This window comes from Apium graveolens, chromosome 5, assembly GCF_009905375.1.
Source record: "Apium graveolens cultivar Ventura chromosome 5, ASM990537v1, whole genome shotgun sequence".
In the NCBI taxonomy this organism is placed as follows: Eukaryota; Viridiplantae; Streptophyta; class Magnoliopsida; order Apiales; family Apiaceae; genus Apium; species Apium graveolens.
Genome location: NC_133651.1, coordinates 77,623,600 through 77,641,391, shown reverse-complemented (window position 1 = coordinate 77,641,391; position 17,792 = coordinate 77,623,600). Strand labels below are relative to the sequence as shown.

At 36.6% G+C, this 17,792-nt stretch overlaps 1 non-coding gene across 1 annotated transcript; it reads right to left on the bottom strand.

The window, feature by feature from the left end:
* Positions 1-14,258: 14,258 nt before the first annotated feature.
* On the bottom strand, positions 14,259-14,365 carry LOC141662532 (small nucleolar RNA R71). Its single transcript, XR_012550643.1, has one exon. It is a non-coding gene; the product is annotated as a small nucleolar RNA R71 (small nucleolar RNA).
* Positions 14,366-17,792: the final 3,427 nt, after the last annotated feature.

Below are 17,792 nucleotides of genomic sequence, written 5' to 3'. Positions count from 1 at the left end.
CTATCGGATAATATGAAAGAGTAATGCCAGACTAGGCTTAAAGCAATGGTTTCAGATAAGGTATAGGTATTAAAATACAAAGAAGGTAAACATCAAGGGTTCCAGGTATGATATTGGTATTAGATACAAAGAAAGTGATAATCAGCTCAAGGTATAACAGGGTATTATGTTTTAGGGTAAGGATAAGGTTATCAAACAATTATTAACAATCTTTAAGGAATGACTGGCTTTTAGGCTTCAAGATGAGGATACAGGGTGTAACTTACACATGGTTCAACATCACAATTACTTGGGTATACTAGCATAATATGACATTTTGATCTACTTGCATAAAAATCTTCAAATAAGGTTAAATTACTTGCAATAGACACTTGAGGATTCATGGCATTTCTATATAATACGAAGATAGATTTGAAAACCACTTGGTTCATGTATATCAAGGTAAATCAGAATACTCGCATCATATATAGGAACTAGTTATCACACACTTGCAGTGTAAATGAGAAGAAAAGCAGGTTGAATCACTTGCCTTAAAAAAGGCTGGACTGGACTGGCAGGTAGGAGCAACTGGAAGCTTTACTCAACTTTTATGGAAAGTTTACCCTCATCTCGAGATCCTACACAAATAATAACCTCATTATAATATATTCTCACCAACTCAACCTATTTGTAAACCGAAACTAAACACGATGGCACTTAGGCCTATATGCACACAATTTATAATAACCTAATAAGCATAATAGTACACATAGCCACATATGCTCACATACCATATTTAAGTACCAAATAATATCACACACGCCATATTGTGACACCAGGCTTGGATGATCTCGCTCCACATACTTAAGTCACTTGGTCGCTAAACTAGACAAAATCTCCAAATTTTGGCTTCCTAACTCGAAGTGCCTTTACTAAACCGTCCAATTCCTATTGACCCTAACTTGGGCCTTTCACTCTAATGACTTTATGCTATCTTGAAACTATGGTGGTCAACCTAGGCCTCACTCATAAGTTCTCTAAAACTATGTGGTAAGTGAAGGTACTTATTATGGTAAATTTCAGAATGACATCTAAGGTTTCTTGGGTGCGTTTGACACTCTTACACTTCAATTTTACCTCCAAAACTTCTACACTAGACTCTTCTGATCATAAGGCAACTCCCAAACTTGATGTGGCTCAAGGGCCTAGCTTGGGCCTCCCTAGGCCTAAGCTTAAAGTCCATGATTCCCCTGTTTTTCTGGGCAGAAAAGGTCCTGACTTGAACTAACTTGTGACACAATATTATAACTCAAATCCTATGAATTATGGCTGGAAAAACTCCTCTGAAATTCCCTCTAACTAAGGCCCAACAAGGCCTAATGAGGGCCTACCTATGACATGGTCAAAACTTCCCATTTCTAAGTTGCAACAAAACTGTCCTCTGCTGAACAGATTTGGTGTTTCCACTCGTGCACCTAACCAAACATCTTACAAACCTCCAACAAACACCTAAAACCTATTGTATACTCCTAGTGCTAGCTTCTGGTGGTTTGGGCCTCAAAGTGCACAATAATGACAAGGTCAAATCTCACTCTAAACCTCAGGGTACCAAACTGATTTTCTGCAGAAACTAATACTCTCCTTTCATCAAGGTTCTTACTTAAGAAACCCAACCAACAACAACCAAAAACCCAAACCAAAACTTAACTAAGGTGTGCTACTGAACTAACTCCCTTAAACTCAATATAAGCTTAGTGGAGATCATCCTTACCTAAGGTGCAACATAGAAAAATAAAAGTTAACACATTACACAAATTACAAATCATCAAGTTTTTGAAAACAACAAGTTATACTTTCTTTATAAAATATAAATGATTTAACATCACATATTAAGGAGCACAAATCTTAATCAATATCTTAACTCAACTGAAATTAAAGCTTACTAACAAAAATCAATCCAAATGTTCAAGAACTTTCGAAAATCAAGAGTGGTTTACATGCATGCATGCCTTCGAATCTTACAAGCCAAAACAACATGATTTCCAAATAAATTTTTCATCATAAATCAACATGCAAGCCTAACATGGATTATAAATAAATGATCATCTAGCATGCAAAAGTGTTATATCAAGTTTCTACTACAAAATTCATGTTATCATCACAAAAACACACATAAATAAAATAAGGCAACAAAACACCATCCATTCGGCTCCTATCAAGTCATGGCTGAATGGATTAGGGTGAAAACAACATTTGCATAAGTGTAACACACTCATGTCTAGCCATTCTCAACCCTATGATGCTATAACTCATGGTGAAAGCCTTAGATTCACAAGAATCAAGGATGTTCACTTTGAGTTTAACAAAAACACCACCATGTAAGGTCAAAACATAGGTTTTTCACTCTAAACTTTTTGGATTATGAAGGATCAAGATATAGGAACTAACATTTACTTGAATGGAAGTTAGGTGCTTGAATGAAGAATGAAGAAAAGGGAGGGGGGTAGTGTTTCGGCCAAGAGGCCGAGAGGGAGGAGAACCGAGAGGGAGGGAGGAGGAGAAGAGGGGGGGGGGTGAAGTGGTGGAGTGGAAATGGAGTGATCATCACACTTGTGTTTGTTTTTATGTCTTTGATTTGACTAAATGTGAGTGGATTTAGGAAATGACAAGAGTAACCCTCTAGCTAAAGTTAGGCCATTTTGCATGCAAGGTCAAGGAGGTAATTTGGCTAACAAAATGTGAGTTAGTGGGGTTGGAAATGTCTTCTTTGCCCTTTGGTTGAATGGAAGAGTATTTGCATGCAATGGTAATAATGTAATTTGCTAATTACTAAACAACTAATTTTCAAAGATTTACTTTTATAAAATAAAATAAAAGTTTAAAAATTATAAAATTTATACCATAAAATAACTTGGATTTTTAGAAATTTTATGAGATCACTTTTGAAATTTGTGAATGAAATAATTTTTAAAAGATAATTTTCCAAGGCATAGAATATTCTTTATAAATCAAAAATAAGGGCAATTAATAAAACTCTTGCTTTGAAAAGATTTATAATCTACTTAAAGCAATTGATAATGCATCAAATTCCATTCACACAAACATACAATCATTAAGTATATTTATAATAGGCTCTAATATTATACAGAGTTCACAAATAATATTACACAAAATGCCGATCTTAACATCCACGAGTTAGCCAATTAATTTCAAGCTATTTAATTGGATCTTGGCTAACACATATCGTGTATATAAACAATTACGAGTCATATCGTATAAGCCCTTTCTAACATCTTTCAGTGTTCCGTGGGGTTATACTACGATATCTATAAAATACTCGTAATTATTCGTCCAAACTCCGAAAGCACAATCTTAAACCAATTACTTGCACTTATTTAATTGGATCTTGGCTAAGACTCATAAATCTTATAAACGTGCTTGAAGTTAAAAGAGTATACTTTGACCTTATAATCGTCAATATACAAGTATACCTTAAAACCTTAAGTTGATATACTTAAAAGTAAATTACAACTCCGAGGTTGTAATTAATGTATTCTTCGATCTATATGTTAGGTCACACACACACTATAGAAGGGGGTTGAATACAATGTTTACTACAATCAAATCGAATTAAGAACACAAGAAACTGAACACAGATTTTATTCAATGTAATAAACTCTGTTACAATATGGAACTCTCCTCTCTCAGTGTTGAACAAATTATCACGAGAGTTGCTAGGGTTACAATGAATAATATTTTCGATAATAATAACACATTTAGTGTAAACCCTATGTTTGTGTTTATATACTACACAGTTACAAGATAATCTTCTAATTGATATTGAATATAATTTTGCTTCCTAAAATATATCAATCAATTATCTTTTCTTCCAAGTATTCTATTCTTCATAGAATTCCTTCTTCATGCATATCTCTTCTAGCGTTCGTCTTGATCTTCTTTCCTTTCAATCAGCCGCCTTCCTTATTTGAAAGTCTCTTTAAGTCCTGATATTTTCTTCTGATAAATATCTCCTGATAACTTAAGTTCTGATAACTTAAGTCCTGATATCTTAAGTTCTGACTTCTGTATAAGTACTGTTTTCCAGTTAAGTACTGATTTGTCCTGTTTAAGTAAGATCTGAAAACTAAACACAAATCATATTAGACATGACATCACAAATATATCTAACAATCTCCCCCAACTTGTAAATTAGCATAATATACAAGTTTAACAGATATTTGATGATGTCAAAAACATTAAGTACAAATGCATGAGAATTTGACTAGATAACTACAACTTATAGTCCTTTCAGCTTTACCATCCTTAAGTTCTGATATCAGCTTCAGTCTGTATACACTTCAGAATTTAAGTAGTTGTAGATCTTCGACTTGGCTTCAATTTCTGATCTCTTTGATGTCAGGAGTTATTCTGAGATAATTCTTCAGAAGACATCTCTCAGCATATTCAAGTTCATTAACCATCCTCTTTTTATCATTTTTCAATTCAGTTGTATCTTCACCATTTTGAAAAATAGCTGCTCTGAGATCATTTATCTTAGCTTTCCTTATATCCTGATCAAGTCTGATTAGATATGCCTTGTCAGACTCTAGATTGAATTCCACAGCCTTATAACCCATAAAAGTAGTTATGATCTTAGCAGCATTAGACTTCATTTCAACAATATCACCTTTGTGATCTCTGTACTTGGGAAAGTATGGGCTGTCAGACTTTACAGAGTAAAGCTTCTTCTGTCTTTGAATTTGTGACTTTAAATAACCTACAACACCATCTGTTAATCTATTTTTCACTTGAAGTAAAAATAGAACATGTTCCAGTTCTTCAAAATACTTCAGTGGAATAACATTCTTTCTAATCTGGAATACCCTACCATCTGTCATAAAATATAACATGATGTGTTCTTTCAAAACAGAATGGTAAACCATTTGTACAGATTCAAGTTGATTCAATCTTTCAGGAGTTGCTCCTACTCCTGGTTCACTTAAGGAAGTTGGATCATTGGTAGTATTGTGTATTCTCCTTTCATCAGAACTACCCAATCCAGATTTATCTCTTGCTTCCTTTCCTGTAACAACTCTTGCTTCAAAACCACTTGATGTAGTCTTTAAAGGTTGAGTATGTTAAGCTTTGGTGAATCCTGGTAGGAGTATCTTTGAAGGTTTAACATGAGCAATGTCAGAGGTTTCCTTTTCCTTAACTTCTGATATCAAGTCAACTTGAGCTATGTAAGAGGTTGCTTGCTTCACTGTCATATCAGAACTGACTACATCTTGACTCTGAACAACATGAGCCATGTCAGAGGTTGTTTGAGAAATATTCTTTTTCATTAGAGTAAGGCTAGCATCTTCTTCATCAATTATTTCTTCATCCATGACTGGCATATAAACCTTTACAGGTTCATCAACTTTTTCTTTGCCCTTGGACCTTGGATCTACTTCCACTTGTGATTTAGCTTTGGTTGCCTCAGAATTTGTTCTTTCTTTTATCACAATACCCTTAAGCTTTGGAAGTTTCTTTTTCCTGGATTTTCTTAAAGTCCATTCCTGGATTTTCTTTAAGAAATAATTTCATTGAAATTTCTTCATCAAGTTCCAGATGTTCACCAGAACTTATCCTTTTACCAGTATCAGAACTTATTCTTCTCCCAATATCAGAACTTGTTCCTTGACTTGAAGTTCTAGCTTTACTTGATGAAAATCCCTTTCCTTGACCTTGACCTCTACCCTTGTCAGAGTTTCCCTGGTCATCATTTCCATCATCCTTTCCCTTCAGTGTCTGAATAGATTTGCATTTGGACTTAATCACTTTCTCCCCCTTTTTGGCATCAGCTGGTAAAAGAAGGGAGACAAGCAATTCCACTGGGGATTGGATCTCATTGAGTTGAGTTTGATGAGAAGCTTGATTCTTTAGAATTTCATCAATCTGAGTTTGTTGCTTCTCCTGAGTTTTTTAAAGCATGGGATACACTTTACACTTGGCACCATGTGAACAGTCAATAAATGGTTAGAGCAGAAGTTAATGGGCACGTAAAATAAACAATAATTACCGTGCACATGCAGTTTTTCAGGACATACACGTTAACCACTAACCCATAATGATTATGACTGATGTATCTCACATAAACCAATATTCAGTAAAAATATGACAGTTCAAATAATGACCAAAAATAAACCAAATAAATACTACCACGTCAGCATTAGAACTTGATTATTAACATAAATTAAAAGTCATCAGAATATGGCTTCTTTACTCGAAAAGTGAATGTTTATTCCTGTAATTCTTCACACAAATACTGATATGGGTTCAACAGAACTTAATCATCAGAACTTCCATCAGAACTTGTCCTCAAAATTTATGCAACTGACACTTAAACTGTTCATCGAAAACAAAATTTATCACCACAGTAATTTTCATCATTCATATGGAGTGTTTATGTGTGCAGTAAGCTAAATATCAGACAAAGAGTAAAGTCTGATTCACTTCAGTACATGTTAGAAATAAGGCATAACTAAGAACTTTGCTCAAAATCTGTCATTATTCTGAAGTCTACTATAGAATGAGTTCATGCATGAGTTCACCTCAACTGTTTTGTGCTCATTTTATGCATCTTTTGAATTCCTGTTTTACAATGGCTTCTCAGTGTAAGTGAGTCACGACTGCTTATCAGAATTTATGCTGTTATCATAGTATTTCTCCAGTAATTAGAGAATATGAAAAGTCACCAAGAAAATTTTATTTTGCTTCTATAATGCATATTACTTAATACCAACAATGCACTTGGGTCGTCCCTTCCACATTTTTACTCTAGATCTCAAAGGAGTACCTAATATTTATTTCTTTTTTTTCTTTTGATAAGTGAGGCTTATCGGCACTTAGTACATCCATCAGATTTACTAATATCAGAACTTAATAGATAAGAAGCACTATTCTAGTTTTTGACTTAGTAATAAGATACATAAAGTAAACTTCAACTAAGCTCAATATCAGAATTTGCTTGTGTTAAAAGATTTCCACATAAATAATTACTTCAAATATGGGATCTTCAGTATTTAAAGACTACTAGGTCAGCATCTAGCATAGTTATCCTCATTGGATTGAATAGTCACAGAAACATTCATATCACTATAAGAGTTTAGAAATTCACATCAGACAACAATCAACACTTAAGCAAATTTCAATTTAAGCACAGAATACACAAAGATAGTAATATCTGTAAATACTGATCATAAAGTCTGATGTATCAGAACATAAACTAGGCAAATTTAGAGAAAGAACCTGAAACCATTCCAAGTTCATTTACCAATCTTGTAAAAGTAGCTTCACACAGTGGTTTTGTGAAGATATCTGCTAGTTGTTGATCTGTTGGAACAAAATGCAATTCCATTGTCCCTTCATCCACATGTTTCCTTATAAAGTGGTACCTAATGCTGATGTGCTTTGTCATTGAGTGTTGAACTGGATTACCTGTCATAGCAATAACACTTTGATTATCACAGTAAATAGGGATTTTAGAAAATTCTAACCCATAATCCAGTAACTGATTCTTCATCCAAAGAATCTGTGCACAACAGCTTCCTGCAGAAATGTATTCTGCTTCTATAATTGATATGGAAATTGACTTCTATTTCTTGCTAAACCAAGAAACCAATCTGCCTTCAAGAAATTGGCAGCTTCCACTTGTGCTTTTTCCTGTCAATTATGCATCCTGCAAAATCTGCATCTGAGTAACCTATTAGCTTAAAGTCTGATTCTCTACGATACCAAAATCCCAGATCAGCTGTACCCTTAAGGTACTTGAAAATTCTTTTCACAGCTGTTAAGTGAGGTTCTCTTGGATCTGCTTGAAATCTTGCACAAAGACATGTAGCATACATTATATCATGTCTACTTGCAGTTAGATAGAGTAGTGAGCCAATCATACCTCTGTAATCAGTAATATCTACTGATTTACCAGTATCTTTATCCAATTTTGTTGCAGTGGCCATAGGAGTGGATGCACTTGAACAATCTTGCATTCCAAACTTCTTCAACAAATTTCTGGTGTACTTAGATTGACAAATAAAAGTTCCTTCTTCATTCTGCTTGACTTGAATGCCCAGAAAATAGCTAAGTTCTCCCATCATACTCATTTGATATCTTGACTACATCAGCTTGGCAAACTTCTTACAAAGTCTGTCATTTGTAGAACAAAAAATGATATCATCAACATATATCTGCACCAAAAGTAAGTCCTTTCCATGGTTGAGGTAGAATAAAGTTTTGTCAATGGTCCCTCCATTAAATCCACTTTCCAGAAGAAACTGAGCTAAAGTCTCATACCATGCTCTTGGAGCTTGCTTAAGGCCATAAAGTGCTTTGTCAAGCCTGTAGACATGATTGGGAAATTTTGGATCTACAAAGCCTGGAGGTTATTCAAGATATACTTCCTCTTCCAATTTTTCCATTAAGAAAAGCACTTTTCACATCCATTTGAAAGACTTTAAACTTCTTGTGAGCATCATAAGCCAAAAATATTCTTATGGCTTCCAATCTAGCAACTGGTGCAAATGTTTCATCATAATCAATTCCCTCCTGTTAAGAGTATCCTTTTGCAACCAGCCTTGCTTTATTCCTTATAATTATGCCATCACTATCAGTTTTGTTTCTGAACACCCACTTCGTACCAATAACTGACCTGTTCTTTGGTCTTGGCTCTAGGGTCCAGAATTTATTTCTTTCAAATTCATTTAACTCTTCCTGCATTGCTTGCACCCAATCAGCATTTTGAAGAGCTTCTTCCACTTTCTTTGGTTCATTCTGAGAATGAAAAGAATGATAGAGACATTCATTTGATGTAGCTGTTCTAGTTCTGACACCTGCATCAGGATTTCCAATAATTAAGTCAGGTGTATTTGATTTAGTCCACTTCCTTGCAGATGGAAGGTTTTCTCTAGAACTGGATGCTCCCCCATGATCCATGCTGTCTCCATCAACATTTTCTGATGCTCCCCCTGAAATTATGCTCTCTGAGTTTCCAGATATATCAAAACATGAGTTTCCAGAATTATCAGAACTTGGCCTATCAGAACTTGATGAATCAGAACTTGAAGAGCCAGTTGTAGATTCTGATGCTTCTTGAGATGTGGTTTGATCTTCAGTATGCTCCCCCTGCACAGGTGCATATTCCTTTGGCATGGTCACCACATTTTCAATAACATCAGAGTTTAATCCATCAGAGTTTGAAGTATCAGGATTTAGACTGTCAGGATTTACAGAATCAGAATTTAAAACTTCATTTTCGAATTTCAGCTGATCATGATCATTGAAATCTTCAAGTTCAGTAATCTTCTTATCATCAAAAGAGACATTGATAGATTCCATGACAACCCTTGTTCTTTGTAGACTCTGAAGGCTTTTGTGGAAAGTGGATATCCAACAAAAATTCCTTCATCAGCTTTTAGATCAAATTTGGACAACTGTTCAGGATGAGTCTTAAGAACAAAACACTTGCATCCAAATACATGAAAATACTTCAGATTTGGCTTTTTTTTCTTCACCATCTCATATGGTGTCTTTCCATGCTTGTTGATAAGTGTTACATTCTGAGTAAAACAAGCACTCTGCACAACTTCAACCCAAAAATAGGTTGGTAACTTTGCTTCATCAAGCATAGTTCGTGTAGCTTCAATAAGAGTTCTATTCTTTCTTTAAACAACTCCATTTTGCTGTGGAGTTCCAGGAGCAGAGAATTCCTTCTTTATCCCATGGTCTTTGCAGAATTCTTCCATAATCAAATTCTTGAACTCAATGCCATTATCACTCCTTATGATTTTTACAGAGTCTTTGACCAATATATCCAGATGTTTGACATGATCAATCAAGATAGATGCAGTTTCACTTTTAGTGTGCAAGTAATAAACCCATGTGTATCTGGTGAACTCATCCACTATGACCAAAGCATATGTTAGGTCACACACACTGTAGAAGGGGGTTGAATACTGTGTTTAGCACAATCAAATCGATTATAAGAACTCAAGTAACAGAAAACAGATTTTATTCAACACAATAAACTCTGTTATAATATGGAACTGTCCTCTCTCAGTGATGAACAAATTATCACGAGAGCTGCTAGAGTTACAAAGAATAATAACTTTGGTAATCATAACACTTATAGTGTAAACTCTATGCATGTGTTTATATACTACACAGTTACAAGATAATCTTCTAATTGATATGGAATATAATTCTGCTTCCTAAAATATATCAACCAGTTATCTTTTCTTCCAAGTATTCTATTCTTCATAGAATTTCTTCTTCATGTACAATCTTTCTGTCTTAGTCTCGATCTTCTTTCCTTTCAATCAGCCGCCTGCCTTATCTGAAAGTCATCTTAAGTCCTGATATTATCTCCTGATAAATATCTTTTGATCACTTAAATTCTGATAACTTAAGTTCTGATATCTTAAGTTCTGTCTTCAGTATAAGTGCTGATTTCCAGTTAAGTACTGATTTGACCTTTTAAGTAATATCTGAAAACTAAACACAAATCATATTACACATGACATTATCAAATATATCTAACATCATATTTCTTCTTTGCAATAGACATGACATTCACTGGACCAAATAGGTCTACATGTAGTAGGTGATAAGGCTCAAGAATTGAAGATTCGGTCTTGCTCTTGAATGAAGATTTTCTTTGTTTTGCCTTCTGACATGAATCACAAAGGCCATCAGGAGTAAATACTGATTTTGGCAGTCCTCTCACAAGATCTTTCTTGACTAGTTCATTTATATTGTTAAAATTTAAATGAGAGAGTTTCTTGTGCCAATTCCAGCTTTCTTCAATTGATGCTCTACTTAACAGACAGATTGCAGAACCATCAGTACTTGTTGAAAGCTTGGCTTCATAAATGTTACCATGCCTGTATCCTTTCAGAACAACTTTGCCTGTAGATTTTCTTACAACTTCACAGTGTTCTTCAAAGAAATCCACATGATAACCTCTGTCACAGATTTGACTAACACTCAGCAAATTGTGTTTAAGTCCTGAGACCAGAGCTAATTTTTCAATGATGACATTCCCAAGATTGATATTACCATATCCTAGAGTTTTTCCCATGTTTCCATCTCCATAAGAAACACCCGTTCCAGCTTTCTCCACAAAGTCTGATAGCAGGGCTTTATTTCCAGTCATATGTCCTGAACATCCACTGTCCAAAGACCACTAATGATCAGTTTTAAGGACCCAGACTTTCTTGGATCCTTTGTCCTTATTCAGTTTGTTAACATTTCCAGCGGATTTAGCATCAGAATTTATGTTAACAGTTTTCTTATCAGAATTTGCAATATCAGACTTTGCATCATAACTTACACTAAAAGGAATAATGCTAACTTTCTTTAAAGAAAATTTTATTTATTAATAATCATAGTACAAACTATGATATTCCTTACAAGTATAAATGGAATGCCATAAACTACCACAATGAAAACAAGGATTTTATGACCTATATTTAACAGACTGACTCTTAACTCCTGACTTTGAAGGTAAGGAGTTTATGTTCTTATTCTTCCTGCAAAAAGAAGCCAGATGGTTAGAATTTCCACAGTTATAACATTTCTTTCTAGGAGCATTAGGAACAGGCTTATAATCATTGCTTTTATTCACACCTTCCTTTCCATTCCTCTTTTTCCTAGGTGGTTTTACCCTGTTTACATTCTTAACATCTTTCAGCTTATGTAATATCCGAGATATATCGTGTAATTATTTTGCTATTAAATAATTATTATATGTGTCCAGTATCTATTTTGTGAATTAATTGTTAAGTGTTATCTGTATTTGGATATTCAAAACTAATATTAATTGAGTATTTTAATTTTTATATGTCCAAAATAAAATATAAATAATTGTCATATCTTCCTAATTATTTTTATGTTAATTTATGAATTTATAAGAATCATATGAAATTTATAAAATCTTTTTCCGGGGATTTAAAATCTATTTTATAAAAATGGGAACCAACCGACGTCACCCGCTGTTATGTTTTTAGAACGCGAAACTCTTCCGAGAACTCCTTCCTAACCTAATTGTAATATTCTGAGCATTTTCCATGTTTCGACTTTTTCGCTCTGGCGTACGGTTTGTCCTGCGCGGGTTGATAAGTGGCATTTTATACCACTTAGAACGTTTTAAAATGGCTTAAATTGGTGTCTTGAAATCAAGTATTTTGTGTATTTGATGTGTTTTTCTAGTGTTTATGCATTTCAGGGTATTAGTTGCATTTCGGAGGAGGAATCATCAAGAATAAGCCTTGGCATGTGTTCACCATTGCGAGAGGAAAAGAACGGGCAGATTACGGCGAAGAAACGGAGCAAATCTGGAATTTTTCCAGTAGGGTCCTGCGCGCCCGCGCAGCAATGCTGAGCGGCCGCGCAGCAGCCTTGCGCGCCCGCGCAGAAATGCTGAGCGGCCGCGCAGGGTCGGGGAAAAAGCTGAATTATTTTAGACTTCTACTTCTGTTTGGCTTCCAACTTCTATGTAATCTGAGTTTTATGGGACTATTATATAAGTAGATTTGAGACATTTTCATGGAGAATAAGAAGGAGATTATGTTTTAGATTGTGTTTGGCGCAAGAAGCGAAGGAGATAAGGAAGAAGACCGATTTAGCACACCGCAACGAAGAGGAAGCATATATTCTTGTGATTCTTGTTTCGTTGTAACGTTGGATGCTAGTTTTCTTGCTTTGACTTATTTACTCTTGTGACGTACTCTGTTTTAATATAATTAGTTTAGTTATTATTTTCTTGTGTTGTTTATCATGATTTCATATGAACCCATGATGGCGATAAGTTCTATTATGGGCTAATCGTGATCATGGGGTTGCAACGGATTTATTATGAAATTCTTTAGTTAATTGTTTAATACTTTAGTGTGTGATGATTGCATGATATCTAGTATTGGTTGTGCGTATTCGTCTTATGTGCGTCGCGAACATATAAGATAGGGTGTTAATCTCTTGTGAAGCGACGGTGGATCTTGAGATTTAGAACTTGCCATGCTAGCATAGGTTCATGTACGTTGTGCATGATTAGTGGGTAACTCTAACAGTTTTATTTGCCCTATGTAATCAAAAGGAATAACTTGTGCTTAAATCGTTGTGTTGTCAATTTCTGTAGACATATAGGAACTCAACATGATTGATGACTATTCAACTTCTATCTTAATTGTGGATGTTTGGTAGAATGGTATTAGTACAATGAAAGTTGGCTTTTATCAGTTTCGTGTTATTCGATTAATATCATCACTGTCACATGCTAAAGGTAATAACAATGGCTATAGAAGGAATTAATAATGAAGTTGTGATCTCATGAGTGTTTTATTATTGATAAATTGAAGTATTAGTTAAGTGGTTAATTAAGTAGTTAATTATAGTTAATATTTAATCAACAATTTTAAGTGTTACCTTAACATTGAGAAGTAATCATACATTGGTGAGTGAGTTTAATTAGACAATAACTTAGTCTGAGTCTCTGAGGGAACGAACTAGAAAGTATTATATATTACTTGCGAACGCGTATACTTGCGTGAATATTAGTGCATGTTTTCGCCCTAACAAGTTTTTGGCGCCGCTGCCGGGGACTCGGCGTATTTGTTTAGTTTATGTACATACCATCATTGGTCATTAGGACTCAGTGATTAGGACGTAGTAGTTAATTACTCTTTTCGGTTGTGTTTCAGGTACTTTAGCAAGCGTTTATGCAAACTCGTTCTCGTGCTCGCAAGAGGACCTTAGATACAGCTGAGGAGAAAGACGAAGTTCTTGATACTCCGGAGAAGTTAGATTTTGAGGATTCGGATTCAGGAACTGAGCAGAAAGAACCAGTAAACATGGGAGATCGTATTGTTCAAGCTGATCCAGCTCTTATGGATTTTTCTCGGCCTAAAATTGATGACATTCAGTCAAGCATCCTTCATCCGGCTATTCAAGCTAACACCTTTGAAATCAAGCCGGGCACTATTCAGATGGTGCAGAATTCTGTTTCTTTTGGAGGAGCAGCAACTGAAGACCCCAACATGCACATAAGGAATTTTGTCGAGATCTGCAGCACTTTTAAGTATAATGGCGTGACTGATGAGGCTATCAAGTTGAGGCTTTTCCCATTCTCACTGAGGGATAAGGCTAAAGACTGGTTACATTCTGAACCAGCTGGGTCCATCACTACATGGCAAGATCTTGCGCAAAAGTTTCTGGTGAAGTTTTATCCAATGGCAAAGACTGCTGCTATGAGGAGTGCTCTTACTCAGTTTGCGCAGCAACCTACAGAATCTATGTGCGAGGCTTGGGAACGCTACAAGGAAATGTTGAGAAAATGTCCACATCATGGAATGCCGGATTGGATGGTAATCACTGGTTTTTATAATGGTTTGGGGGCCCAATCTCGGCCCATGCTCGATGCAGCAGCTGGAGGCGCCTTATGGGCTAAAAGCTATACTGAGGCGTATAATCTTATCGAGACGATGGCTGCAAATGAGCATCAAAACCCAACTCAGAGGATGACGTCAGGCAAGGTAGCAGGTATTCTGGAAGTTGATGCAGCCACCGCTATTGCAGCCCAGCTCCAAGCGCTATCAATGAAGGTTGATTCTTTGGCTACGTATGGAGTTAATCAAATAGCTATGGTTTGTGAGCTTTGTGCAGGTTCTCATGCTACGGATCAGTGTTCTCTTGTCAACGAATCTGTTCAGTATGTGAATAATTATCAGCGACAACAGCAGCCTGTGCCAGCGACCTATCATCCTAACAACAGAAATCATCCAAATTTCAGCTGGGGGAATAATCAGAATGCTATTCAGCCAACATATCAGCAAGGAGTAAGTAAACAGTTTAACCCACCTGGATTCCAGCAACCACAGCAGTATGCTACAAGGCAATCATATCCTCAACAGGGAAGTGCAGCTGCACCTACTAGTGCTGATTTTGAGGAACTTAAGCTGTTGTGCAAGAGTCAGGCGGTTTCTATCAAGACCTTGGAAAATCAAATTGGTCAATTAGCCAATGCAGTGCTCAATCATCAACCTGGCACTCTTCCCAGTGACACGGAAGTACCAGGCAGGAAGGAAGCTAAAGAGCAAGTCAAGGCTATTACCTTAAGGTCTGGAAAAGTAGCTGATGCTGAAAAGGCAAAAGAAGTCGAAGCTGAAGTTAGAGATGAAGAATCTAAGCAAAAGGAGAAAGCGGCGGTACCAAAGAAGACTACTGTTGAACACACTCTGCCTGAGGCTAATACAGGGGAGAAACAGCTCTATCCCCCACCACCTTTTCCTAAGAGATTGCAGCAACAAAAGCTGGATAGACAGTTCGGGAAGTTTCTGGAGGTGTTCAAGAAACTTCACATCAATATACCTTTCGCTGAGGCGCTGGAACAAATGCCTAGTTATGCGAAGTTTATGAAGACTATTCTTTCAAGGAAGGTGAAACTGGATGACCTTGAAACCATTGCTCTCACGGAAGAATGCAACGCTGTTCTGCAGCAAAAGTTACCACCAAAACTGAAAGATCCAGGAAGCTTCACCATTCCTTGCATCATTGGCAATCTAACTTTTGACAAGTGCCTTTGTGATTTGGGATCAAGCATTAATCTGATGCCGTTGTCGATCTTTAAAAAGCTGGATCTGCCTGATCCAAAACCCACATACATGTCGCTACAATTGGCTGACCGTTCCATTACTTACCCAAGGGGCATAGTTGAGGATGTGCTCGTCAAGGTGGATAAGCTCTTCTTTCCTGCTGATTTTGTTATTCTGGATTTTGAGGAAGATAAGAAGATTCCCATAATCTTGGGGAGGCCTTTCTTGGCTACTGGCCGTACCTTGATAGATGTGCAAAAAGGGGAACTTACTATGCGGGTCCAAGATCAGGATGTGACCTTCAACGTATTCAAGGCAATGAAATTTCCTACAGAAGATGAGGAGTGTTTAAAAGTGGATGTGATTGATTCCGCAGTTACTTCGGAACTCGATCACATGCTAATGTCTGATGCATTGGAAAAGGCCTTAGTGGGGGATTTCAACAACAATGATGAAGATAGCAACGAGCAATTACAATATCTGAACGCTTCTCCATGGAAGCGAAAGCTCGACATACCATTTGAATCTCTTGGTACTTCTGACCTTAAGAATGCTGAAGGGAAGCTCAAACCATCAATAGAGGAAGCACCTACCTTGGAGCTCAAACCATTACCTGAACACTTGAGGTATGCTTTTTTAGGTGATTCATCCACGTTACCTGTTATTATTTCAGCTGACCTTTTAGGTAGTGAGGAAGACAAGCTCTTAAGGATTTTGAGAGAATTCAAATCGGCTATAGGATGGACCATAGCAGAATCAAGGGGATAAGTCCTTCATATTATATGCATAAAATTCTTTTAGAGGAAGGTAGTAAGCCAACTGTGGAACAGCAGGGAAGACTGAACCAGATCATGAAGGAGGTGGTGAAGAAAGAAATTCTGAAATGGCTAGATACAGGCATCATTTATCCTATTTCTGACAGCTCGTGGGTGAGCCCCGTGTAATGTGTACCTAAGAAAGGAGGTATCACTGTGGTCGCAAATGAAAAGAATGAGCTCATCCCTACTCGAACAGTTACAGGATGGAGAGTATGCATGGATTATAGAAAATTGAATAAAGCCACAAGGAAGGATCACTTCCCTCTCCCATTCATTGATCAAATGCTTGACAGATTGGCGGGATATGAGTATTTTTGTCTTCTGGATGGTTATTCCGGGTATAATCAGATTTGTATTGCACCAGAGGATCAGGAAAAGACTACCTTCACTTGTCCATTTGGCACATTTGCTTTTCGTAGAGTTTCGTTTGGGTTATGTGGCGCCCCGACCACCTTTCAGAGATGTATGATGGCTATATTCTCTGACATGATTGGAAATAACGTCGAAGTGTTCATGGATGACTTTTCCGTCTTTGGACACTCATATGATGAATGTTTGAATAATCTGCGCGCCGTACTCAAAAGATGCGTGGAAACTAATTTGGTGCTTAATTGGGAGAAATGTCATTTTATGGTGCGTGAAGGCATTATCCTTGGGCATAAGGTCTCTAGCAAAGGTCTGGAGGTGGACAAGGCCAAGGTGGGAGTCATTGAAAATCTTCCCCCACCTAATTCGGTGAAAGGAATCCGTAGTTTTCTCGGTCATGTGGGTTTTTATCGGCGATTCATCAATGACTTTTCAAAGATATCTAAGCCGTTGTGCAATTTGCTTGAGAAAGATGTGCCTTTCAAATTTGATGATGAATGTTTGGCAGCATTCGAGACTCTCAAGGAGAGTTTGATCACGACACCAGTTATTACAGCACCAGATTGGACAGAACCGTTTGAGATGATGTGTGATGCGAGTGATTATGCGGTAGGTGCAGTTCTAGGACAGCACAAGAAAAATCTCTTCCATGTGGTCTACTATGCGAGTAAGACTTTAAATGGGGCCCAATTGAATTACACCACTACTGAGAAGGAGCTTTTGGCTATAGTCTTTGGCTTTGAGAAATTTCGATCTTATCTGCTTGGTACGAAAGTAACAGTATTCACTGATCATGCAGCTATTCGCTATCTGGTTTCTAAGAAGGATTCGAAGCCGAGACTCATTCGTTGGGTGCTTTTACTTTAGGAATTTGAGTTAGAGATCAAAGATAGAAAAGGTACCGAAAATCAAGTAGCTGACCATCTCTCTAGGTTGGAGAATCCCGATTCTACTTCACAAGATAGGACGTTAATCAATGAATCTTTTCCGGATGAGCAGTTGT